Here is a 13167-nt window from a genome sequence, read left to right as displayed (position 1 = left end):
ACAGTAAATCTTTCAATTTTTCTGCATCTTGCTCCACAAAGTATAAATACAGTTGAAGTTCTTGGACTTTAGCTGTTTTCATTGCTGCCCGCTGCACCTACAGTATAAAGTGTACTGTTAGAGTGACATTTAAGTGTACTACTAGTATTAATAGCACAATCTTGTAATGATGCTATAAGTACCAGTAAAACCAGTGCAAGTACTTTTCAGGCTAAAGTTACTAAACAGCTATTTGCAGCTTCATTAAGTACATTCTCAGATAGTTGGAATAGGGCATTATTTATCGCTAGTCATTTTCAACTCGTGCTGCTTCTAGATTGCCATGTGTTTGCCTTGTCTTTATTTAGACAGCCAGGACATAGGCCCTTATTCAGATCTGATCGCAGTACAAATGTATTTGGAAAATGGGCAAAACCATGTGCACTGCATGTTTGGCAGATGTAACATGTGCAGAGAAAGTTCAATGGGTGGGGTGTGTTGAAACTGAAATCTAAATTGCAGTGTAAAAATAATGCAGCCAAAATTTACCCTGCAAGGACCTATTAAGAATGCTGATTACTGAAAACTATTTCTATTGTACTTATTATATGTTTGATTGAAAGCTAATTTAATGTAATCACATACATTGTCCCACAGCTGCATTGAAAACTTTAAAATTAGTAACCACGTCATAACAAGCCGATGGTTGGCTGAGAATGGCTGTCTCTCAGCCAACCAGTGCTCTGCTACCATGGTAATGGTGGTAACTTTTTTGTCCCGAATGTCGACACAGTTGACATGGACACTAAAAAAGTGGACCATGTCCCCTTGCACGCTACGCTCGCCATGCATTGGGCACGGTGCCTTGCTATGCTTGGCACACTATTTTATACTTCCATCACACCCTAGTGGATGGTAGGGCATGAAATTCCGCCTGTCAGCACATGTCGGTTCAAAAAGAGTGAAAAACACCACGTCGACCTAATGACCCTGTGGCCCTAATGACCCTGTCAACCTTCATGCTTTTTGATCTAGTCGTGCCAACCTCATGCTTGTTGTAGACCTAGTGACCGTATCCCTTTCCAAAACACCATTGTATGACTGATACTTGACACTTAATTTTGTGAGAATTGCGACACTGATGAAACTATCAACAAATAAAGAAAGCTGCTGAATCAGTCTATAAGTACTCTGGGCTTACTTGGGGACTACACTGGAGAAAGCGCTAAGGGGTAGATTTACTAAGATCGGAGTTCTATTGAAGATGGGATGTTGCCCATAACAATCGATTAGATTCTATTATCCTCTTAATAAAAAAGAAGTACAGTAGAATCTGGTTGCTATGGGCAACATGCCATCTTTAGTAGAACTTCCATGTTAGTAAATTTACCCCTGCCAAATGAGGAGATTTAAAAGGGCCATCCATTCATTCCAAATGTACATCCTTCATCACCTTCTCATGAATGTCATGCAGCAGATCAAAAGTAGACCCTAAATTGTGAGGTATATGCAATGATACCAGGCCCCAATTACTGTGGTAGAAGCCCTCCAAAAAAACATAGTTATAAAAATTCAGCTTCTCTCCTAAGTACAGAGCAAACCATCTGTAAAATGGAACGATTGGTTGGGGGACATTGCCATATTTAGAACCACCAGCTGTCTTACCAGATAGTGATGCGCCACCTGCCCTGGCACAGTATTTCACTAGATCAGAGTTTTCCAAATGCCATCCTCAAGGCACTCCAATGGTCCGGGTATATGTGAATATAATGAGTACCTAAGTAAATTGCTGTATTTAGTCATGAATATACTTAAAACCTGACTTTTAGGACCACGTTTTGGAACCTGCACATGGAGACAAATGTGCCAAAAGCAACACAGCACCAGCTACCATAGCTGTGGAAAGCGTAGGAATTAAACTGCATCCCACCAGCATCCCACAGGTTGTGCAGACCCTGAGGCTAGATGAGCAATCTCCAGGCAAACCTCAACATGCTTACACACAGAATTTATGAATTCCAATCCCCATTACTTACTATGGAATTCCTCATCATAAATGTGCCACAGTGATCCCTTTTTGAGATGAAATAATATATAGATCAGTTGTACTTCAGCACATTAAGGTGTTCCAAATTGCTAGTGGCAAAAAATTGCAATGCGCATGTACATACAACAGTGCAAACCATGCAAAGTATAGTGTTGCAGCATACAGCCCCATAGAGGTCAGATTTTGCAACTACTGCCACTGCCAGAATGAGGCCTGAGGGAACAGCACTTACATGTAGATTTACATTTAGCCTACTTAGCTCACTTGGGGGACAGTCCCTGATTAGGGTGAAGAGTTGTTGGTAGAGCTGGTCAAGAGAAAACCAACTCATTTAACAAGCCCCATCCCAACATGTGTGGAAAGGCAACTCATCCCCAATGAAACCACATACCAGCAGTGGGAGCGGCAAATGAGAGAGACAAAAAGGCTCACCTGCATATGTTATAGAAGAAGCTTGAATGTCTTGATTTACTTACCTCATTGCAGGCAGAATGGGACAACCTCAATCTGGCAAAGGGCTGCTGCATGGTAATCTCAAACAGGAAAACAACTGAAAGCACAGAGGGAACGAGCAAGGGAAAGATAAAGGAATAAAAAGCAAGGAAATGATAAAAACAAAGTAAAGAAAGAATTAATAATTAAAGGAGGAGGAATGGAAAAAAAACCCCAGAAAGAAATGATTAAACCGAGATCAATAAAACAAGCAACCAGACAATGCAATTAGCTGAGAGCCAGCAGGCACTTACCTGCATCTTGGAATGGAAATTCCATAAGCAAAGAAACTGCTTCCTGGTGACAGGCACTAACATAACAAAATACACACGTCCATATAAACCCAATAGGCTGTAAACCAAACAGTGCAAAACATTGATGTTTGAACTGGTAGTAATTGATAGTGCAATGCAGGAAACAATATAAAAATAGAAATAATTTGTGAATTTTTATATTAATGTTTAACATTTTACCCTAAACTAAGATCTTGCAAACAGGCTATGGTCGCATATAAATAAACATATTCCTACATACACATAATGTACAAATATATCAATACAGTGGGGGAAATTTACTAAGGTTGGGAGTTCTATTTCACCTGGCATGTTGCTCTGGGCAACCAATCAGGTACTATCTATTATCTTCTAGAACAGGGGTGGCCAAACCTGTCCTCAAGATCTACCAACGATGCATGTTTTCCAGTCAACCTGTGGATCTATAGTAGGAATAAATGCAGCATGTTTTAAAATGTGACAGTTAGTAATGACTACAGCTGTTCACCAGCTAGGTAACCTGGAAAACGTGGACCGTTGGTAGATCTCGAGTACCGGTTTGGCCACCCCTGTTCTAAAAGGTGCTAATTAAAAAGGACGTAGAATCTGATCGGTTGCAACATCCCATGTGGACTCCCATCTTAGTAAATTTCCCTTAGTATGTAAGTCAAATGCAAGTGTAACATTTTCCTAGTCTAGCTGGTTAATACTGCACAGGATAAGCTGTTATTCTGCAGCAAACAGTGAATAAAGATAACAGAATGCTGCTGGCAAAATGGCTAGGGAAAAGGTTTGGCTGTATAAAATACAAATTATCTGAACATTATCCCGAAGACACCAAGAAGCGGAAGTTTGGTTTATTGCTGCAACCTTCTCTATTTAAGCTACATAAACATTAGCTTTCTTTTTTGCAGTTTAATTATAATACTTAAAACACAGTGAATTGAAATATTACACAGCTTTTTTCTCTATGAAAACTTTACATCTTAATGCATTAAATGTATTTATTAAAAAGAAATATAACATAATGCTGTGCAAAGAGATAATGTTATTTCACATACATTAATACAATAATATTAGTATTTGTTACTAGGCCATGGCTATGCAGATTATATCGAATTGTTAAATATAAATATCTGAAAACTTTAAAAATCTCAATGATCAGAAGCATTTAAGTAACAGTACATTTTTCTATTTTATTTTACTTATTAACATCTTTGAGTGCCAAGTGAATTTGTCAAAATAATACCCCTTTCACATCGCACTTTTAAAACGGTATATTGCCATTTTTTTCCCATTTTAAAACGTTTAAGGCTGCAATGTGAAAGAGCCAGAGTTGATTTACCGGTTAAAGTTAACCGGTATTTCAACACGGTTAAAAAGCAGAGTCCTACACGTTTTAAAGCCGTTTTTTTGGCAGTTTGACCAGCTCTATTTCAATGGCTTGAAACGTGTCCCTTGGGGGTTAAACGGGTTGAATGTTTGAATGGTATTAAATGATTTTTGAAACGGTTTTCACCTGCAATGTGAAAGGTCTCAAGGCTCAGACCCGTTTTAAAGTCCCATTTAAGAATACCGTGTCATTACCCATTTCTGCAATGTGAAAGCAGTATAAGTGTGAAACTTACCAAGCAAATATTTGTACTCACCATAATCAGCTGTAATGTTTATCTTATATAAGAAATATAATCTCTTTTTACACAACATTTATTATTTGAATTTATATAACAAATCTGAGCAACACTGGAATTTGTATCAGATATGTTGGCACTCAAAGGGCTCATTTTGTTTTTATTCTTGAAAAAAAAAAAATATTATGCCATTATTGATGAGTACATGTAATGTATTTTAGTTCTAAATATGTTAGGAAGCTGACATATTAAGGAATTACTTACCAAATAAAATAACACTTATGGAATAATGAGCATATTATTGTGTAAAATAAATTTAACTGAGATGACACAATTGGATAGGGAAGAAAGAAAGACTGAATTTTTTAGAAAACAAATTTCAATAAGCTAACATGCCTAGAAGGCAAAGTTGTGATTTTTACTGATAAAGATAAGCTGTTAACGGTTGCAGCAAATTACCACTTGCAAGTAAATTTATGCAAGAAATCCACTGTGACTGAAGCTGATTGTAAAATAGCAATTAGCAAACAATGAATATTGTAATATATACAGTATAAGAACAAAAAAAACTGTTCTGAGGCAAAAGGACTGAGAAAAAATAGAAAGAAATGTAGAGTGTATTGCTATTTAAAATATAGAAAATGCTCTCACTGTATTTTTTTGACATGTCCATTTTATGGAAGTTTCAGTGTCCAAAGTGGTTGCGACCAAAATGACTCCAGGTAGTCACCAAAAATAATAGAATTTAAATAGCATACACTATGAAAAATATTGTAGCTGTATCAAAAAACGGACTTCATCTGCACTCACCTGTTATAGGAGATATTTCAGCCATACTTAACTGGGGAACGTTCAACTTCCACACTTCGTGCTGAAAAATAGGCTATTAAAGAAACAAAAACAAAAAAATAACTGTGCCCACTAAGGGCAGTATTCAATGTCAAAGTTCTCCGTGCATGGAGAGCGTTTTATTTCGCTCTCCATGCACTCTCCGTGTTCCGGAGGGCTCTCTGCCACTCCTGCTCCCTCTATTCAATGTGGTTAAGACTCTCCGCCACTCGCGGAGAGTCTTAACCCCTGCAGGGAGCAGGGAGCTTTCAGGGAGCCGGAAGCAGCCAGAGAGATTAAAGTCTCCCTGGCTGCTCCAGAGGAATGTGGAGAGGAGGGGGGCTCTCCGGGACCCAGGCAGCACAGGCTGCCCCCCCCCTATAGCCAGCGGGGGACCCAGTATTCACTGCACCCGTTCGTGCATACTATCGATCGGGTGCAGTGAATATATGAATATGTAATGAGCGGCTCGAGCGCTCCGGCCCCCTGCTGGCTGCACTGTGTAAAAAAAAAAAAAATTAAATTTTTTTTTTTTTAATTAAATATATATTCATGTGCTATAAGCACATGAATAAAAATAACATGCCTCTTTACAGAAAAAAAAAACTGATTTTTTTACATCAAAAGATGGAGAATTGCTACACGGAGAGACACGGAGAACATCACTTAGAAAGACGGAGAGAATTTCACATTGAATAGGGTTGCTCGCTTTTGGAGAGCAAAATGCTCCGTCCAAGGCGAACAAAGCACAAGTTCTCCACAAAACACGGAGAACTTTTCTCATTGAATACTGCCCTAAGTGATTGTATATTTTTTTAAAGTAATGCATCAAACAAAAGAAACCAAAGATGGTGCTCCAAGTTGAGATTCTCACATTGCTATTTTAAGAAAGCAAAAGCCAATGTTGATTTAAGTCCAACAACAGTGTAATGGATCTACACTGTTTCCTGGACACTGAATCTGTACAGTATATAAGGAATATGATCAAAATTGATTGATATTGCAAATCTTATACATTATACCAAGAATTTGCAAATGATCACTTGGAGAGTATCTGATTTTTATTAGAGATGTGTGCCAGCTTCTTTTTTTTAACTGTATCTCCCTGCTTTGGATCTGCAGTTGGTTTTGCCAAAACCACCCTTGTTGGCCTTACAGCATTATTCATCTCAATAACATAAATTTTCATTAATTTCCAGTCAACCTGATCACCTCACAGCTCACAAAATTGTTTTCAATATTTCACCAATTTTGCTAACCATTACACCGTGTGTGTTGCCCCACCTTATACATGTTTCATCACACAGTAGTACCCCTATACATGTTTCACCATACAGTAGTACCCTTATACTTAAGACACCACACAGTAGTATCCTTAATCACAGTACACCACACAGTAGTACCCATATACATGTTACACTACACAGTAGTAACCTTATACATGTTACACCACACAGTAGTACCCTTATACATGTTACCAGTTACCACACAGAAGTGCCCTTATACCTGTTACACCACACTAGAGCCACTTATACACATTATACCATGGCAGATCCTCTGCTCATCCCTCCTCATTCCTCCTTACTCCCCCCCCCAGAAGCACACAACAGTGTTGCACCAGTATACACACTGGGTTACAGTGCGCCATGGATACAGCACGCATCAGATACAGTGCAAAATATAGTGTGTTTTCTATACAGTGCAGGTTGGATATAGTTCGGATTACAGTGAGTGTCAGATACAGTGCAGGCCGAAAACAGTTTGGGTTGGATACAGAGAAGATTAGATACAATGGGTGTTGGATACACTATAGGACAGCTACAGTGTGAGATATGTATGAGTTGGGTACAGTGCAGATTAGATATAAAGTAGTGCGGTATAAAGTGAGGATTAGATACAGTATGGGTCAGATACAGTGTGGTATTGTGTGCTGGATACAGTGCAGGTTGGATACGGTATGGGCTAAATACAGTGAGGGTTGGATATAGTGTGGGTTGATTGCAGTATGGGTCGATTACAGTGCGGGATACATTGTGGGATGTATACAATGCAGGATACAGTGTCAGCTGAATACATTGTGGTCTAAATACAATAATTATGGGATACAGGAAGGGTTGTATACAGTACAGATTAGGTATAGTGTGGGATAGCGTGTGGGTTGTACACAGTATGGGTTGGATGCAGTGCAGGAAACAGCTCGCATCATATACAGTGCAGGATACAGTGCACATACAGCATGCTTATACACTAATAGTGCACTTATTGTGACAGGGGATGTCTGCTGTGTCGGCAGTGCAGGAGTGCTGGCGGTATCCTCAGTACAGGGGTTCCGGCTGTGTCACCAGTAAAGGAATGCTGTCGGTGTCCTCAGTTTGATGGTGCTGGCAGTATCCTCAGCATGGGGGTGTTGGCAGTGTTGAGGTTGCTGGTGGTGTCCTCAGAGCGGATGTTGCGGCTGTGGGCCAGGTGCCAGCTAACTGTGCGATGGGGGGGGGGCACCATTTTCTCTGTGGTGCCCCATTGATTTCAGAATAGGGGCTTTAATATTCTGTCTCTTGGATGCTGTAAATATCAGACTAGGCTGCTGCACAATTACAAGTCCTGATATGCCAGCATTTGCTAACAGGGTCTTATGGGACTTGTAGTTCCACTACAATTATAGTGCATCTATATCCCTATTATTGAAGGAAACACACAGTTGTGTTCTTCTGGCTGCACATAGCTCAGTTGAAGTTGCATTGGGGGGGGGGGGGGGGGGTTACACTGTAGGTTGGGGGTGGGTGGGATTATCGGGCACCAGATGACTGTGAGGTGGGGGGCTCCATCTTCTCTGCAGTGCCCCATTGACTGAGTGCCCTGACAGATGGTTCTGTTAGCCAATCAGCGGCCGCCAATTGAATTTAATTGGATTTTAAAAAAGTGGCAACAGATTTAAGACCACTATTTAGCAGTTTTGTTCAGGATTGGGATTCAGGAATGAGGAGGAGATCTGTGCTGCAGCTCGGAGCACCCCTCATCCCCAAAATTCTGGTGGTTCGAATTTACTAAAATCTAAACTGCTCATCTCTATTTTTTACATAAATACTTTTTGAGTAATGACAAAATATTATTAGCTGTTTCAGGATCAGTCATAATTCTGACAACAGAATCCAAACGATTACAATACCTACAGATCCCAATGGTGAAGGTTAGGGTTAGTACAGTATAATGGTAAGGCACTAAGTGGAAGGCTAGGGTTTGACTGTGTGTGGGATAGTTAGGATTAGATTGGGGGGGGGGGGGGGTGCTAGGGCTATGGTTAGTGTAAGAATGGGATCCATTGTAATTGTGATTGCCAGGATTCCAATGTCGGGATCTTGACCATCGGATCCTGACTGCTGGCATTTCATACTTATCCACTTTCAACAACAGTAGTAAAAATAAGTTTAATTATCTACATACTGTATAATGTAGTTGAAAAAAAAAACCATACACAAACTATAGGAACTATATATACTGAATATAAAATATCTGTTGCCATAAAAGTCAATCAGTATACTGTGGCATGATGTAAAATCAATGATATTTGATCCTATAAATTCACTTAAGCAGCCCATACACGTCCCGATGCGGCCGTGCGTTGTGGGCTGCAATAGCAGGTATCACATTGCATTGCATGTGCATGCGTTGTGCATGCAATGCGATGCAATTTGATGAAACCCAAGTACAAAAAGTATGTGCAAGCACAACATTTTTGTACTGTGCGATAAGGTGCGCGGGAGCGCGCACCTCAAAGCACACATCGGCTCAGCATGCTTAGCAGCGTGTATGGGCAGCATTAGTTTAAGGATGTTTATTATCTCCTCAGTGTTTTGATAGAGTACTGTATATAGGGATTTTAAACAATAAGATTACATAACATCCCTGGATACAGTTACTGTATGTATATAACTTCATGCAGAATGTGACGTTATGGAGGTTTATCAATGGGCATACTGCAAAGTTGTGCAAATCCCCAAATGTTTCACTAATAGACTACATAAAATAAGAACAGCCAAAGATACAGCTTTTGATCTGTAAAACACAATGAAACAAGAAAATGTATGTTTTAAACAATATATCAAATATGTATTTTATATATATATATATATATATATATATATATATACAGTATATACAAGAAAACATAGGAGCGCTCCATAGTGCAGCATAAAAAAGCAGATATTTATTGTTTAAAAGGCTATTAAGAACAAATAAAAGCAATGGGTCACGTACCCCAACTGACGTTTGCCACAACCGCAGTGTCCAGATGGGGCAGGCCTCTTCTTTGCTGGCGAATCGCCAGAACGTCAGCACTGGTGATCCGCCAGCGGCCTGCCTCACCATCTGACTGAGACGCGCATGCATCTCATGCACACGCGCGTCTCAATCTCCGTCGGCGGGGCGACGGGAACCCTGTCCGTCTCCGCTTCAGGGAGACGGACAGGGTTGGGGGGGGTGCGGGCAGGCAGCGGGGACCCCGGGTCACTGCCGACAAGCCGGCGGTGACCCGGGGGAAGCGCTGGAAGCACCGTCGGAAGGGGACGCGCGCGCCTCTCGTGCGAGCGCGTCCCCTTCTCGCTATAGAGATGGTGCTGGCAGGGGATGGCGGATGGCGTCATCATCGCCAGCCCCTGCAAAGATGGGACCTGCCCCATCTGTGTTTCAGCCTATGTTCTGTGAGTCTCACAGATGGTTGGGGTGGTTGCACTGAAAATAGCAGGACAACGCTAGGCCATGCCCCCACATGGTTCATCATCAACGGCCTTCGTCAGAGGGCTGGATAGCGTCAGTCAGATTCCTCTTTATAACACGCCCAGATTCATTCACTATTCAGCCGCTGTGACGTTTTCCCACAGAGCGGATTATACAAAAACCAGCATTTGTTGGTACTACACCACGCACACAGTCTTTGTTTGAAACTTGGCAGCTTGCCAGACTCTGTGTTTAACTGTGCGTGTGCCACTCTAGATGTTCTCAGCGCAGCGCGTGGCTGCTTTACATATGTAATCTACGTTATCAGCGTAGCGCTGGCAGCAGCAGCGTGCACAGGTCACTGTGGTACCTGCACAGGTCACTGTGGTACTTATAGTTCCACAGTGAAATAGACAGTCCTGCACACCCCTGACAATGGGGGCATGTAAACTGGACACCCCGGCACACCGCTAACGTACGGGGCTTCTAAACTAGACACCCCGGCACATGCTAAAATTTAGATGCTTTAGCGTCTAAATCCAGACTCCCTGCACCCCGGCACACGCTAAAATTTAGACGCTAAAGCGTCTAAATCCAGACTCCCTGGAAACCGCTAAGAAAGGGGCATCTACATAGGGGTGCACTGTGCAAAACACTCTTAAACCTGTTCACAATGACACTAGTCGACGTAACAGCTGTCCACCTTGTTAATTCCACTATCCACACCACCCCGAAGCGTGGCGAGGGAACGCGGTACGCGTCCGATCGACCTTTTCATACCCCCACTATCCACGTCGGCATGGAGTTTATTTTATAAAGTGTGGCGAGCCCAGCTCGCCACAGAGCCCGAAGCGTGGCAAGCAGACGCGGATTACTTCACAGGTATACGCGTCCCCTCGCAGGGAGTCTGGATTTAGAGAACTACAGTTACGCCATAACCTATCAAGCTGAGCATATGATAGATTCGTTTTCCAATTTCTAAAATGACAGCTATTAAAAGCCAAATAATTGTTGCTATCAACCGTCATGAAATAGGTACTGGTCTCAATTTCTGTGCAGTTGTTTATATTAGCTGAAAGGGTTAAGTCTAGCAATTCAATAGAAGTTGAACTGAACTTAGAAGTAAAGCTTAAATTATATTCTAAATTATGTAAATATTTCCCAAATTCCTTAAATGACTCATCTGTCCCTTTCCATACCACTAGAATATCGTCTATATAGCGCTTATAAAGCGCTATATTTGGACAGCTAGCTAGTTATGACACCTACTGAGGAGTCAAGTGCTATATCCCAAACGTTCAAGCTGCCATTGCCTGTTTTATGCTGGCTCTGACTTAAACTCTGGACCTTGTCTGTCATCTTGCCCTTTGCATTAAAAGTCATATACAAATACCTCTCTCATGCAAGTGCCCGCTCCACAATGGTATTTTTCCTATCTAGGAGTGCATGAACACAACTGCACTCTGTCTTCCACACCAACCTGATCCAAGCCCCTGTGGGCTATTGTTACACCATGAATGCCAAAAGCATCCCAGCTGCATACAGGCATCTGTATAACACTGGCCTATGAACATGGCCTCCATAAATAACAGAATACTTTCACCCAGCCCTGACCACCACCCAGGCCATGAACCAACAAGGCCTGACCATTATCCAGGCTTCGTTTTACTCTGGCCTTAATCCAAAATACACACTGCTCCTCACTACAGTATCTCATTAATGAATATTCTTAACTGCTTATCCACATCTCTATCAGCTGATTCCAGCCACAAAACCATTATATTTATTATCTGTATTATCATGTCCATTCATCTGTATTCTCCCCAAGCTTTATCAGGTATCCATACTCTCCTTATAGAGCCTCTTATTTAGCATTATTTTCTTTCTTATGATCCTCTTGCAGTTATGATTACTTCTTGTAGTGCCTTTCTGCTACATTAAACTTTTACTGTATTACTTCACCTGATATGATCACTCAACTCTCATTAACTCTTTCCCCCCTCCTTTTAGAATGCAATCTGTCACAAGCAGTATCCTCCAATTTATGCCTAACGTTTCCTTAAGCTTCTTTTTTCTTGGGTATCCCTGTTTGATTCAAGCTGTATTATATCTTGTGCTTTACTTAAGTGGCATTGTTTCATCTTATTCAGCTTTACTTTTGTGTATCACATGTTTTGCCTGTCTTTCATGCCTTAGGCTGATTTTATCTATTTGTCATGCAATCTTATTGAGATAACATCCATGAATTTTTATTCTGTCTAAATGTTGTCATCATTTATGCAATTTATGTCATTTTGCAGTCTTGTTCTACCCTGGTCTCATCTATAATGCGTTGGAACTGAATGTCTTGATCTCTGTCTTGTTCTTGTTCGCTATTGTTAACTGTAGTGTATCATACTGTATTTCAATTGCTCTGTAATTCAGTTGTGTTTTTACTCCATGTACACTGCTGCAGAACCTTTATGGGAGCTTATAAATAAAAGATAAAGATACTACTACTACTACTACTACTACTACTACTACTACTACTACTACTACTGCTACTACTACTACTACTACTACTACTGCTACTACTACTACTACTACTACTACTACTACTACTACTACTACTACTACTGCTACTACTACTGCTACTACTACTACTACTACTGCTACTACTACTACTACTAATAATAATAATATGTTCTATTATATACCACGTCACGCCCTCAGAATGTTCATACTGTTCACAAATGCCTATTTTCCATCCAGCTGCACTCATTCAGCTACAAGGGGAGAAGCAACTTACGTGCATACTACTCACCTATAGGCCTGGGAGCGGTTTTACACAGTTACCAAATGTACTGCCATTATTTTTATGTCCTTTCTTATTTATATTACATATACAAGAAATTAAGTGTCATCTTGCCACCCTGCAATCTGGACCAGCAACCACAATATTTTCTTTTGAATTAAACATACCAGGAAGCCAGGTAGCACCTGGGATTTTGGATTCCGGCCCAAGATTGATGCAACCCAGCTTGTGACCCCTTTAAGACCTGCATCCTGACCCGGCATAATGCTAGGTCGTTACATCACCGGAGGCGGTGCACAAGTTGCTGCTTGTCGATGACAGCATCTCCCAGCACCAGCTTTTTTATTGCAGTGAAGGGGTCCCAGGTCGCATCAACCCGGGTTACCTGTTTACACTGCACAGTGAACCGGG

Source organism: Crinia signifera, chromosome 3 (assembly GCF_055691185.1).
Source record: "Crinia signifera chromosome 3, ASM5569118v1, whole genome shotgun sequence".
NCBI lineage: Eukaryota > Metazoa > Chordata > Amphibia > Anura > Myobatrachidae > Crinia > Crinia signifera.
This window is presented reverse-complemented; position numbering follows the sequence as displayed.